The sequence below is a fragment of the Vigna umbellata genome, chromosome 7, assembly GCF_029865625.1.
Source record: "Vigna umbellata cultivar VRB3 chromosome 7, Vumbellata_1.0, whole genome shotgun sequence".
Classification (NCBI taxonomy): domain Eukaryota; kingdom Viridiplantae; phylum Streptophyta; class Magnoliopsida; order Fabales; family Fabaceae; genus Vigna; species Vigna umbellata.
Genome location: NC_142171.1, coordinates 39,161,115 through 39,175,440, shown reverse-complemented (window position 1 = coordinate 39,175,440; position 14,326 = coordinate 39,161,115). Strand labels below are relative to the sequence as shown.

Below are 14,326 nucleotides of genomic sequence, written 5' to 3'. Positions count from 1 at the left end.
TGATGCGGCGCGAAGAAGATAGATTAGTCGTGCATGACGGCAACTGTGCGTGACGGCAACTGTGCGTAGGCGCTGGCGATGAGGTGGTTGGTCAAATCTAGGGTTCATAGCGGCGGCGCGACATTGGGGTTTGCGGTGGCGGCGCTTTGCGGCACGGTGATGACGGCGGCACGACAGTGGCGTCTAGGGTTAGGTTAGGATGATGAAATTAGGGTTTCTGTTTGGAGAAGATGATGATGTGTCAAGGGTGGTGACGTGGCAACAACTGATTGGTTAATTTGGTGTGCAGAGGATTAATGACATGGCAACTTCTTGATGGTCAGATGTGTGGGTCTTAGATTGCCATGTGGCATGATCTGGTGGAGTCTAGTTTAGGAGGGGTGTGTATAGGAAACTTAGGGAGGTGTAGTAGAAAAGGCTTAGTGTTTGGGCTTGGTTGTTGGCCTGTTTCAGAAATAGGAGTGTATGTAGGGATTTTAGGAGGTGCAAGGGTAAAGTTTGTCTGTTTGGCCCATCTGTACGTCTCTTTAATTCCCAATCCCAACAATTCCAATCATCACAAATCATCTTCAAATCAATCATTCAAGCACATGAATTTCATCAAAAATTTAATTTTAAAGCATAAATGTGGGCATAAATATGCACTCATCAGTTGTCGTAACTTCAAGGTCAGTTTGATATAACCATAAATCTCTGTCTATTTATTTGGGTTTTGACGAAGGAGTGTGTGTTCTTGTTGAACAGGGTGGGAGTGGAGAATTGGTTGGTTGCAACTTCTTTGAGTGGTGCATTGAAGAAGGAAATAAAGGAAATGGACTGAATGTAGAAGAAAGGACTAGCAGTGTAAAAAATGAAGAAGTGAGTGTGATGAGCATGGAAGACAGTGTGTTGCAGATGGAAGAAAGATATGGTGAAAAGATCAGACTGGGTTTTATGGAGAAAAGTTTAGTTAAGTTGGATAAGTGGTTGAAATTGTTAGTGGGGATGATCTTTGTCATATTTGTTTTGAATGTAATTGTATTAGCAATGTTGGTGAAACTTGGTTGATGTTGTGTCATCTGTGATCAGAGTTGAAACTTGGCTTATATGTAATGTGTGTTTTATTAAGGCTTAATACCTCTTTTGGTCCCTCTTCATAAGGGAAATGTTCAAGTTCGTCCTACCTTTTTTAAAAAGTTCAATGTGGTCCCAACTTGTGAAAAAAGTGTCCAATTTAATCCTTTTTGGTTACGACGTCAAATTTTTAACGGTGCAGCTACCACCCTAGACAAAATTTAATGACATGTACAGTTTCTCTGAGTACGTGGCAATCCTAATTCCCAAATCCTACCTTCCTTGTGCCGCCAATTCCCCAATTTTGATTGCAAACACTTACCTTCGTCCCTCCCATCCTGCGAGGGGCTAGCCGAATTGTAACCCATGTTGTCGGACCAGAGCTATACGAATTATAGCCCAATTCAGCACGAACTCATCATAGCAGCTCCAAAACACAATTCCAGCAAAATCAATTTTGATTACTGCCTTCTTCTAGTGCTTCTGTGCCTCGAAAACCCTATTTAAACTTCACTAACCCTATTCCACTCTGCAATTTTTCCCTTCGTCCCCTAAAGAAAACAAAGCCCGTAAATTAGGTTTCCTCGCCGCGGACCAGATTAAATTCAGCAGAACAGAATACTGCCCTGGCCTGTTGGTGAACGGACAAAGGGTTCCAGCGAATCAGCCTTTAGAGTTTATCAGAAATTTCCTAATTGAGTTGCAGCTTGTTGTTATCAGATATATCCAAATGAAAGCCCTTTATTCCAAATTGAGTTGCATGTTGTTGATGCCGCAAGCTGTGTTATTTATTTTGAAAGTGATACCACCAGGGTGATACCCAATTTGGATTTCCAATTCCTCCAAAATGCTTATCCCCAAATCGCGATTTCTGTAACCCAAACCCTAACTCAAAATTTTTTAATCACTGCCACGTGAACTTTAATGAAAAACACTATCACTGCCACGTTATGAAGCTAAACAGCCACGTTGCACAGATCACTCCACGTTGTCAGCTAGATCGTTAAATATTTAACGCCGTGACCAAAAAGGATTTAATTGGACACTTTTTTCATAAGTTGGGACTACATTGAACTTTTTAAAAAAGGTAGGACGGACTTGAACATTTCCCTTATAAAGAGGGACCAAAAGAGGTATTAAGCCTTTTATTAATGAAGGTGAGTGATTATAGTGATAATGTGTGTGATTTAATTTCTTTTAATTATATTGTTACTTTAAGTGGAATAATCATAAAGCAAAATCATGACTAAGTGGAATAATCAGAAACATCATAAAGCAATGACCAATAAAGATGATGACTGATAACAAAATTGGGCAATAATCACTTTCTCATAACCACAAACATTGTCTTACATCATAACAGAACCTGTTCAAAATGATAAGAACATTGTCTTACATATTCAAAATACATCATAACAGAGTGTGTTCAAAATGATAGAGCAAACATTTGCTACAAAATATAAATAAGTTAAGTACATTAGATCATTCATTTCATCATTCATCAGATAAAGGCATAGTTGTTTCGTGAGTAATAAGGACATTGGTTAGTACCAAGCATATTGGACTCTTGAGTTATTGGAACATCTGTTGGTGGAGGTTGGGTGACTGCTACAGATTGGGCAGTAGGAACCTCTACTGTTGGAGGTCTTTGTGGACAACCTTTTTTGTTGTGTCCAAGTTCTTTGCAGGTGGCACATTTTTTCCTCTGCCCACCCTTTCTTAATTCACTGTTATTCTTCTTCAACTCCCAATCCTCCAGTCTTCGTTTCTTCTTGGGCCTTCCTAGCATTGTCCTCTTCTTTGGTGGTAATATATCTAAATAGGGTGTAACATCCCAGACATGTTGACCATTGATAGGGTTAATTATTTTGTGGTAATTCTCTTCATAGGTAGACTTCCTAAACCAGTGCCTGATAACAGTTGAAAAACTGTTATTTTTATGCTTAAAATTAATACTAAAAGCAACCTTTAACACTTAGAAACTAGCTTGGAATTATGTTTTAGTTCTTATTTTTGGAAATAAGAGAGTTGGACAAGTTTATGCTTGATTTCAGTGTTTTATGCAGGTTTTAAGGTGAATTTGGTGAAAGAAGTGAAGAAGGATAGAGATGGAATCAGAAAAGAACTAAAAAAGTGCAAAAGGAGAAGCCGCAAGTACCGCTCAGCGACAATTTACCGCTGAGCGGCACAAAGGAACACCCGTTGGCTCCGCTGAGGGGTGAAAATGCAACTGAGGGGAAGAATCAACTTCACGAACTTACCACTGAGCGGTAGTTTACCGCTGAGCGGCACTATTTTGGGCTTGGGCCTAATTTTCTGTATTTTTTAGAATAGTGTATACGCTTTAGGACGTCCTGGGGTTTGTATCTTTGGCTGGGAGGAAGCAGAAACAGACTTTTCACCCCTTGGGGGTAGATTGGGAGATAGTGACGACTCTCCTCTTCTCTTTCTAGGGTTTTTCTATCTCTTTCATTCTTTCATTATTGTTCATCTAGTTTCACCATGAAAATGGTGAACTAAACCTTGTATTGTTGTTGGGGAATCAATGTAATCCTTTGAAGCTCTCATATATGGAATTTGTGTTTTAACATCTTACTTTAAGATACATGCTTTCTTTCATCATTAATTAGGGTTTTTCCTCTTTGTTTAAAGCTTGCATTGTTTAACTCATTCAATGCCATGATTATTGATTTTGTCGATATGGGAACGTACGGGGAAATCTAGATCCGGGGAATTTCTCCCAATAGCATATTGCCTAGACATAGGAATATGAGGGTTGGTTGCCGTTAAGCTTATGCACTTCAGAATTAATTATTAGGGATGCTAGGAATTGTATGAACTCGTAATTAAGGATAGGCCTTCTTGCAAGGTGATTTTGAGAGTGGCATTAACAATTGATGAAAAGAATGATGAATTCCTAAAAGTATATGAGAGTGGATAAGATGAAATTGACAACCCCAACAACATACTCATCCATTTAATTCATTAAAGTGTTTGTATTCCCCTTTTCCATTGATCAAATTCATGCATACATGTTTAATTATTGTCGTTTGCATTTAAAACCTAAAATCAATTGTTAACAAGTCTTAAATAATCAACAAATCATATAGCTAACTAGGTCGTGAGTCCTTTGAGACAACGATACTTGGTCTTACCGAGTTTAATTACTTGATACGATTCGGTCACACTTGCCGATTGTCAAACAAGTTTTTGGCGCCGTTTTTCGGTGTTCATAAATTTGTCATCAAGTTTTTGGCGCCGTTGCTGGGGACTCATGGTTTAACTAGTTCATGGTTTCCATTCTCATTAGGAGGCAACGCTAAGCTTTGGTTGAACTCTTTTCCATAAGGGAGCTTTACAGAGTGGGAAGCTGTGGTGACAAAGTTCTTGAACAAATACTTCCCACAATCCAAGGTAAACAAAGGAAAGCAAGAGATCTCATCTTTCAGGCAAGGCATGGTGGAATCACTAGGTCATGCATGGGACAGATATAAAAGCCTATTAAGAAAGACCCCACGCATGGATTTGACGAAGTGGAAGTAGTCCTAATCTTCCTTGGAGGTCTTGGTTCACAAACCAAGATGATGCTTGACGCCTCAGTTGGAGGAAATATCAAATGGAAAACTCCAGAGGAAGCTACAGAAATAATTGAAAACATGGCTACTAATGATAATGAGCTGAACAGTGAAAGAGGAGCTCCTATTCAACAAAAAAGAGTTCTACAGTTGCAAACCAATGATGCCTTGCTAGCACAAAACAAGATACTAACTCAACAATTGGAGACTCTCACAAAAACACTTGCACAACTGCCAAAAGAGTTAAAGACTATTGCACAGGTTCAATCACGGTTGTGTGAATTATGTGGGGGTGACCATATCAATGGTCAATGCGCCTTTCCAGCAGAAGCTTTAGAGGATGTTAACTTCATGGCCAATCAATTTCCATACCGTCAGGGGAATTTCAATCAAGGGTGGAAACCACACCCAAGCATTGGTCAAGGACAAAGTGGGCAAGCTGGACAAACTGGGCAATTTAACATGCAACAACAACAACCAACCTTATGGCAACAAATTTCTATACTTAATGAAAGATCAATAAGGATGGAAGAAACTCTTCAGCAATTCATACAGAAAACTGAATATTCTCAAAAGAGCACTGAAGCTGCTATTCAGAACTTGGAGATTCAAATGGGTCAGATTACTAAGCATTTGGAAGAAAGGCCTGACAAGAATTGTGGGGCTAATACTGAGGTTAACCCCAGGGAAGAATGTAAAGTCCTAGATGTAAATGTTGAAAAAGTTGAGTTGGAAAAAGAAGAGAGAAAAGAGAGAGAAGAGAAAGAAGAAGAGAAAATTTGTGTGAAGATTGAGAAAGTGAGTAAAAATAGAAAAGAAAAAAAGAAAGAGAGAAAATCATATGAAAAACCCTTTCGTCATCCAAAGAAGTATCATAGGAAGGAAAAGAAATTTAAGTGCTTCATGGAAATCTTCAAGAAATTGGAGATTAAAGTTCCTATGATTGAGACATTGCAACAGGTTCCTGGTTTGATCAAATTTCTGAAGAAGTTCAGTAGAAAGAAGAAGAAAAAGAAGAAGGAACTTGAGCTTTATTGGGTCAAGCTAGTGACGTTAAAAGAGCGCTTGCTAGGAGGCAACCCAGTGATTTAAGAACTTTTAATTTTTGGTTTGGTGATGTAATTTTGAACTTTTGGGTATTTTTGTTATAAGTTTGTTACAGGGTTTACATCTACTATGGATGTTAGGCGGAAGAGAATCACACAAATAGAATAATTAAACCACGAGACCCCGACAACGGTGCAAAAACTTGTTAAGTAAGACTCTGGCAAGTGTACCAAAAACCACGAGACCCCGAGCCCATGTCATCGGCGCTCAGTGCCCCAAAACGACGCCCAGCAGTGGTTGCGGCACTAAATTGACGTTCAGCGGTGGCGCTCAGGCGTGAAACAAAAGAAATTGGCGCTCAGCGCCCCAAAATGACGCTCAACGCTATCTACAATTCTTCTATGTGCTACTTTTCCAACCTTTCTAACTCCAACTCCTTACTACTTCAACTTCTTCATCCAATTCATCTTAATTCTTGTCAAAACAAGAAAAATCAAGCATAAAACCAATAATACCATCTTCAACTCTCTTATTCTCACAACTTAAGCAAAAGCATGATTTCAAGCTAGTTTCTAAGTGATAAAGGGTGTTTTTAATATCAAAATTAAGTATAAAAATAACGGTATTTCAACCGTTATCAAACGTTGAAGGCTGCGGGGCTGTACCATGAAGGGAATTGAAGTATGTTGGGAGCATTAATGGTGTGCTCTTAACTTCACATTAATAGAACGTCATATTCGATAGGGCTTTGACGTTATTTTCTTCCGCCAATAGCAAAAGGTGGCGCTCTTATGATTTGTTTTCTTTAAAATCAAACATAAAATTTTTTCTTTTTACTTCTTCCTTAATTGATTCAAGTTAGCAGTATACTGAAATTTGCACTTTTAACCAGTAATCAACTTTTGATCAATATGATAACTGCATAATCTTCTCTTCTCAACTAGATTGATGGTTAGTCCACATACAATGCAATCAACATTCACAATTCACAAATCGTTTACTAAAATAAATCTTCATTTCATATCAAAATAAAACCAAAAGAAATATAGAAACCATAAGTGGCTTACTAGTCATGATTACAAAATTAAAAAAAAAATAGAAAAGTAGTCCCTATTATTATCAAGAAGATTCCATTGAATCTTCATCATCAAAATCTTCAGTATGATCTTCATCACGAGTAGGTGGACTTCCAACAGTTTGCTCATCAGTGAAGAACCATCCATTCACAGTCCTTTTCAGCCCAACAGATGACAGACTTGATATACCAATTTCTTGTGACCTTTTGCATACAATTCTTTCTTTCTTCCGATACATCTACTCCTTGGAGTTCCAGCACCTTGTTGATAAATACTCCATATGGTAATTTATGTGCATAATTATCTCCTGCAACTATCATGTGGTCTTTTACTACCGCAACCCAGTTGGTTGGGATTCTAGTCTTGATACCATTACACAGAAATACATCTTCTATTGACATTCTGTCCTCGTTAAATCTTCCAGGCAGCAAAAGCCAAGTCAGGACATAAGCAATAATTTTCTCCTCCTTGTTTAAGCCATCATGTAGGTATTGCTTATCCACCTTGTACCTTCCTGGATATCTTAAAAACTTTATATATATAGCTCTCTTTGTTAGCCATCTGTTTGACTCAGAATCACGGATATGAGAATCCAAACCTTCAGCTTTCAGTCCAAATCGTCAATAGTAATGTTAACACCTTTTACCCTTGAGTGAATGACCCCATTTACAATCCTCTGGTTTGTGTAGAAAACCTTTACCAAATCTAGATAGCAGTATCCTTTCATCCGGACAAAATCAGTAAGCCCTTGATATGCAATCCATTCTTGAGAAACGAACCCTTCTTTCTTGAACAATTGTACGTCCAGATACTTGTGAGGAACTACAACTTTTAAATGTCTCCAGTATAAAAACTTTCATCGGATCTCTTCATCACTTATCCATCCAAATGGGTTTGCATTTCTTGTAACCCGGGCAACCTTCTCTTTTCTTCTTGATGATGATGATGAAGAAGCCATGTCTGAATAGAATTCTCGGAACGTCTTTCACAATCTAGTAGTTTTTAACTTTTAAACTTCTCAGCTTTAAAAATACAAAGGAGACGTCGAATTATAGTGGGCATCGACGTACTAATTGTCAGCTAGAAGAAAAAGAGTTTGAAAAAGGACAAAGGATACATCAAATTCCACGGATATTCGACGTTTTCTTCTTCATCCTCACGCCATTCTAATTTTCTTTTTTCCTTTATAAAACCTCTCATAACCTCTCATTACCATTATATTTTAATATAAGATTTACATTTTAAGATAACCTCCCATTAGAAATGTAATGTTACGAATATTCGAGGTTTTCTTCTTCAGCCTCCCGCCCTTTTCTGTGCTTTTTTCCTTTATAAACCTCCCATAACCTACCATTAATTTTATATTTCAAGATAAGATTTACAATATTTTTGGTATTTTTATATTATAAATTTGTGTAAATTTATCTTGTAATATTTACATATTATAAAATATAAAAACGATTTTTCAGTGAAATTTAAAGAGAATAAAATTTTATTTATTTAAAATATTAATTTAATTTCATATGGAAAATAATAATATTATTATTTTATGAGAATTGAGTTTTAGTTATAGATCACAATAATTAAAATCATAATAAATATTATTATATTATTAAAAGTCATTTGAAATGAATGTTTTAGGATAAAGATAGGTATGATTATACTAATTGATTGATTTTTAAAAAATAATACTTTAAAGTTTGAGAAAAAATTAAGTTGACTGATAAACTGAAGGTTAAGATAAAATATTGTGGACAAAAATTGAGATATGTCAGTTAGATAAAAATATTGAGACAAGTTAACAACAAAGATGCATCACACCAAGTCAAAGATTGAGAAGAGACAGCGTGTATGGAGAATAGTCAGACAGATCTAGACCAAAAATTAAGACAGAATGGGTTGGGTCGAAGATTAAGGCAGGTTAATTTTACGGTGGAGACTGGTTGACCCAAAATGAATGTTGGGAGATTAAGACTAAAGGTCCAGAAAAACTAACATAAGTGGAAGGTCGAAACGGATCAGCCTGAGCCAAAGGTCGGGATGGGCTGACCCGAGCTAAAGGTAGGATAGAGGATTATCTCCTGAATAATAATTAATATAGGAAATAAAATAAATTGTATTTTTGTTATTAAAGATTAACATCTTTGTGGTGAATCTTTCTTTTAGGGTTTCTTAGGTGCCTTAAACATTTATACCTATATATACGGGCACCAAATACATATGTAGACATTTTGGAAGTCATAAATATGTATTTGCAATTTTGAGAGAGGATTCTCTTGACTCTTGGTTTATAACTCTGATTCTTATCAAAGATTAACATCTTTGTGGCAAATATTTTGTTTTAGGGTTTCTTAGGTGCCTTAAACATTTATACCTATATATAGGGGGCACCAAATACATATGTAGACACTTTGGAAGTCATAAATATGCATTTGATATTTGAGAGAAGATTCTCTTGGATCTTGGTTTAGAACTCTAATTCTTGTCAAATATTAACATCTTTGTGGCAAATATTTCTTTTAGGGTTTCTTAGGTTCCTTAAACATTTATACCTATATTGTGGTGTTTCCATCTTTGTCGTATGAACCTCCAGAAAAATTTAAAAAAGTCGAGACGGACGGGCCAGGTCATGAAAGAGATTTGTTAGAATTCGATCACAACAAAAATTTTGTTATGGACCAACGATATGTTAACAACATTTTGAAAATAGAATGTGTCACTACTTTATTGGTCTGTATATTTGAAACGGACTGATCATGAATACCGCATAAGCGTTTATAAAAAACTCAAATTTAAAAAGTCAACGATGATAAAAGATCAAACGAACTCTTAGAACAACTTTTATTGGCCACATTCAAATAAATTATTTTGAATAATTTACTAATTATAATTAGTTATTAGTATAAATGATTATGATATCAAAAAATACTATGACACTACAAGAAATTAACGTATTACCGAAGGGTTTTTATGGACGGCCTCTCGGCCTTCGGTAAAAGTGCGTTACCGACGGTCAGATAGACGATTACCGAAGGCCATGGTGAAATAACATTACGAACAACAAAGAAGAGTTTAGCGAGGGGTGTGTGGCCTTCGGTAAGAAGAGGCTCGACCAAACTAAGTGATTGGGGCTAAAAAAAGAAATTGTTTGCATCCCTCGAGAGCATTGTGTCGCGCGACTGCCATGCCTTTAGTTAGGGTTTCTGCCTCCTTACACCGTTTTCGCCATTTTTGACTGATTAAACCTCCTCTCACCGTTTAATCTTCACTTCCCACCGATTAAACACTATTTCTCACTGATTAATCGATACATTTAAGGTTTCCTCCACCAATTAGGGTTTTTCCCTTGGCGCTTTGGGCTTTATATTTCTCTACTTCTTTCCGCTGCGAATCAACCTTAAGGATTCCTCGAGGAGTCCAAATCGCTCAAGTTCCATCTTCTCCTCGGAACGCCATGCTATTTCAGAACCTAGGTTAAGGCACATCTTCAGGAGATAAGTCTTTCGAGTCTTTGTTTTTGGTTTTGTGTTTCTGTTTATGTCATCTTCATTTCATTTTGTCTTTTATTTGCTTTGTTTTTGTAATGTTTTGATTTTATACGTCTAGTTTCGTTTAGGTTTCGCGTTGTTCTTTATTCGTTTGTACTGTCTTATGGTTTAATTCTCTGTTTTGTGCATTGTCTTGAGTGTTATGGTTAATGGTTCTCATGAACTATTTGATTAAAGGTTTGAATGAGATTCAATCTGTTTGTTTGTTCTTGAATCTGCATTTTTATGTTAGGTCTCCAAGTTTGCTTGTTTTGTTGCTTGAGTCATTGTAATTTTCATTTTATTCGGTGCAATCCTCTGATTGAGTCTTTTAATATTGGAAATCATATTTTGTCATGTCTCGGTCATGTTGTTTGTTTCATTTGTCATTTAATCTCAGTTTTCATCAATTAAACTAAGTGATTGAGGCTAAAAATGCAACTCAAGTATGAACTTGTCCTTACCTATTTGCTGTACGAACAAATTCACTTGACAGAAAATCCTTACTCTTAGATACACATAATTCACATATATATCTAATAAATCTAGGTTTGGGAAAACTTTTTTTGAAGTTAAGTATAACCATGACCACTTGGTTTCTAGCTGCAGTTTTCAAATCTTAGGATGAACATGGTCAAATTAGATTTATTGTCCTCAAAGTGGCCAATGGTTTTTATTGCATATTGTTCCTCTTCTTTATTTTTTTACACGAGCAAATTCAAGACATTTTATGCATAATTGATGAAGGGGCTCATACCAAATTTTTTGGTGGTAGTCAGCCAGTTTGCTAATGTTCATATTTCTATAAGAGAATTTTTGCGATGACTTCAATTTTTTCATTCTGATTGAGCTATCTATTGTTTAAATTATAAAGGACTTATTATAATAAGACAACTCATTTTGTTTGTTTGGGTTGTTAATTTGTTTATATGTTCTGATTTCCACTGCAAAGATGGATTCTTTTAGAAGTTACTTAAGTGTTAATTTCTCTCTTCTCTCTATTGCTTTGGTTTGTGAAAAATGTTTCTTATTTTTGTTTAGTGCTTTCACTTTTATTTACAAAGTAACACCTTGTTTTCATTTTTTTTATTCTTTCCAAAAGTTGGGATATGAAAGTGGAAGCAACATTTAATTGTTATTTGTTTACATTGTTTCCTGTACAAATTTTGACAATAGGAAAGAAAATGAAAACATAAAACATTTTGTTGAATCAAATGATCTCAATCATTTTCCATTAATGAAAATCCTTTGCTGAAATGAAAAAGGTTCTCTTACCCAAATATAGTGTTATCTTTTGCAATGCCGTACAATATACTTTTGAGAGTTGATTAACTTTATCAGTTTATTAACCTCATGTCAATATTTTTCTTCTAGATTTCTTTCTCAATTTACTTATTTGTACAATATATTTTTTAGAGTTGATTAATTATATTTGATTCTATATGATGCCTAGTGAAATCTGTATTTGTAATTTAAACTATGTTGTTTATTGCAGGATGTGTCAAATCTGTATATATTTATTGAGCTTGTAACTAAAGGATCCCTTAGAAATCTCTACCAGAGATATACTCTTCGAGATTCTCAAGTATTTGCTTATATAGGGCAGATTTTGCATGGTTTAAAGTATCTCCATGATCGAAACATCGTTCACAGGTCACCTATTTATTCATTTAGTTTTCTTTCCTCTTTGATATAGACAACTTCTGGTTTTCTGGATAGTCTTAGACAAGAATGAAGTTTATCGCTCTTGTTTACCTTGCATAGGAGAAACTTCCATTTGTTGTCTTATAATTTCTATATAAATATTAAAGGAACTTTTGTTGTATTTGTGTTTCTTTTCTTGTTTCTTAGACTCTCGTTTTGGCCATAGATCTCTTGTTATTACATGTTTTTCTTGTGATAAGGTCGTGCAAAAATTTCAATCGAGACGATCATTTCCCTGTTAGTACTTTGAATGGATCCATATATTTGGTAATTGAATAGACTAGAGAGGAGTGGAAGAAAAGTATACAATTAAGAAAATTATTTCTCACCCAACTATTGTCATGACTATTCTTTTCTTGCCTCAAATTAACACCATTTAGTGCCATTACGTATCCTGATATTTCTCTTGTGGAGTAGCTTTTAAGGATGGATGTTTATATATTATATCAGAATTGTTGGATGTAATTTTTCTCAAGATATAAAATCGATATTGCACAAGGTTAAGATCGAGAGGTTGAATGATTCACTAAACAAAGTGTACATGTCACACGTGGGTTTGGTATAGGAAATTTAACTATCAGTGTTTTCTTTTCTGGGGTTGTGTAGTATGCTCATATTTTCTGTAACTTTGTTTTCTGTATCTCTGTTTCTTTAATGTAATGTCATGAAAAATCTTTGTATATATTATCTGTATATATTTCCATTGATTATAGGGATATTAAATGTGCAAATATATTGGTGGATGCGAATGGATCTGTTAAGCTTTCAGATTTTGGATTGGCGAAGGTGGCTCTCAGTTCATGACTTTGTTTTGTTCCTGTCAAGCTTTCAAGAACAATCTTCTGTTTTTTATCTTTCCATTTTCTAATATTGTGTTATTCTTATTTTTTTTAGGCAATCAAATTGAATGATGTTAAATCATGCAAGGGAACAACATTCTGGATGGCCCCATGTTGCTGGATCCATGGTTCTAGATTGAGTTTATACTTTTTTTTTCAGCTATTCGGTAATTACCGAAGGCTTTAGCCCTTCGGTAATTACCGAAGGCTTTTGTTCTTCGGTAATTACCCAGGAGCAAAGGCCGTCGGTAAATTTTAGCGACAAGAGATTTATCGACGGTGATTTGGCCGTCGATAAGCCGTCGGTAAAAGGTCACTATCGACGGCTTCTAGTGGTTTCCGAGGGATTGTGGCCTTCGGTAATGTTCTTCTTTTTTGTAGTGTGATTAACATTATTACAAAAATAAATTTGACCCCTCTCATGCATTATTTCTTTGCTTTTTAGTATTTTAACAAAAGTGTGATCAATATCCAGCCACATTCTTATTAATATGACCATAAATAATCATTAAAAGCTCATTTTCATTTCTTAATTTATAACGCTTTATATTAGAATCGATTATATTAACTTAGAATCGATTATATTAACTTAGCAAAATTGAGAGTGGAATTATATGAATATAGAGGGGCGCATCAAACTTTTTAACTTCAATCCCTCCAAATCTCACCTTCTTCAAAGGTGATTCAAAAGTAGACAATTTCTAGGGGCGGGCCGTCAAATTTATTGCTTTTTTTTCATAATGATGTTTGAACGTTCAATTCGGCGGGGCTTCAACGTTCATACAAGATGGTGGAGTGTGGCAGTAAGTAAACATAATTACACGATGTACGTCTGATGCGGCTGTCGCGGCCCATCAAATTTGATGTGCATTAATAATGCAGTATAGTGCTAGGAAGTGACTCCTAGGTCGTCTCTCAAAGACCAAATGTGGTTCGAGTCTTAGATCAAACATGTAGTGGGGGTTGTGAAAGGTTTGTCTGGATGCGGAAAAACTTAAATTTAAAATGAAAATTAAACACAACCGAATTAAAAACGTTGAAATAAATTTTAAAACAGTAAAGCCAAACGGTAAAAGACAGTAAAATCAGAGAATGCAGAATTCATGAGTATTTGAAATTAACACACTGAAACACTAAACATGCAAAAAACATAACAGCAGCCTAATTAAAATTTACCAAAAACATCAGTAAAAATAATGTTTGAAAATAAGATGAACAGTAAAACGTAATGACAGAATATAGCGGTGTAAAAAACAATGAACGGTAAAATACAATAAATAATAAAAATAAAAGCACTTAACTAAAAATGAAATTCATCAAGGATTCAACACGTAAATTAAAATTCCTAAACAGTGAAGATAAAAATGAAATGAGCAAACTACTCCAAATACTGTGACACACTACATGCTTCAGAAAGAAAATTCTACATCATTGTACTGCCAATCTTACTTTGTTCAATAGCGTGCTGCTGGAATGATGCATCGCTTCTCCTTGCCTCCAGCATC

General features: G+C 35.5%; 1 long non-coding RNA gene across 1 annotated transcript; it reads left to right on the top strand.

Moving 5' to 3' along the window:
- Positions 1-11,851: 11,851 nt before the first annotated feature.
- Positions 11,852-12,915, top strand: LOC148195963 (uncharacterized). Its single transcript, XR_015780773.1, has 3 exons — positions 11,852-11,931; positions 12,696-12,768; positions 12,877-12,915. It is a non-coding gene; the product is annotated as an uncharacterized LOC148195963 (long non-coding RNA).
- Positions 12,916-14,326: the final 1,411 nt, after the last annotated feature.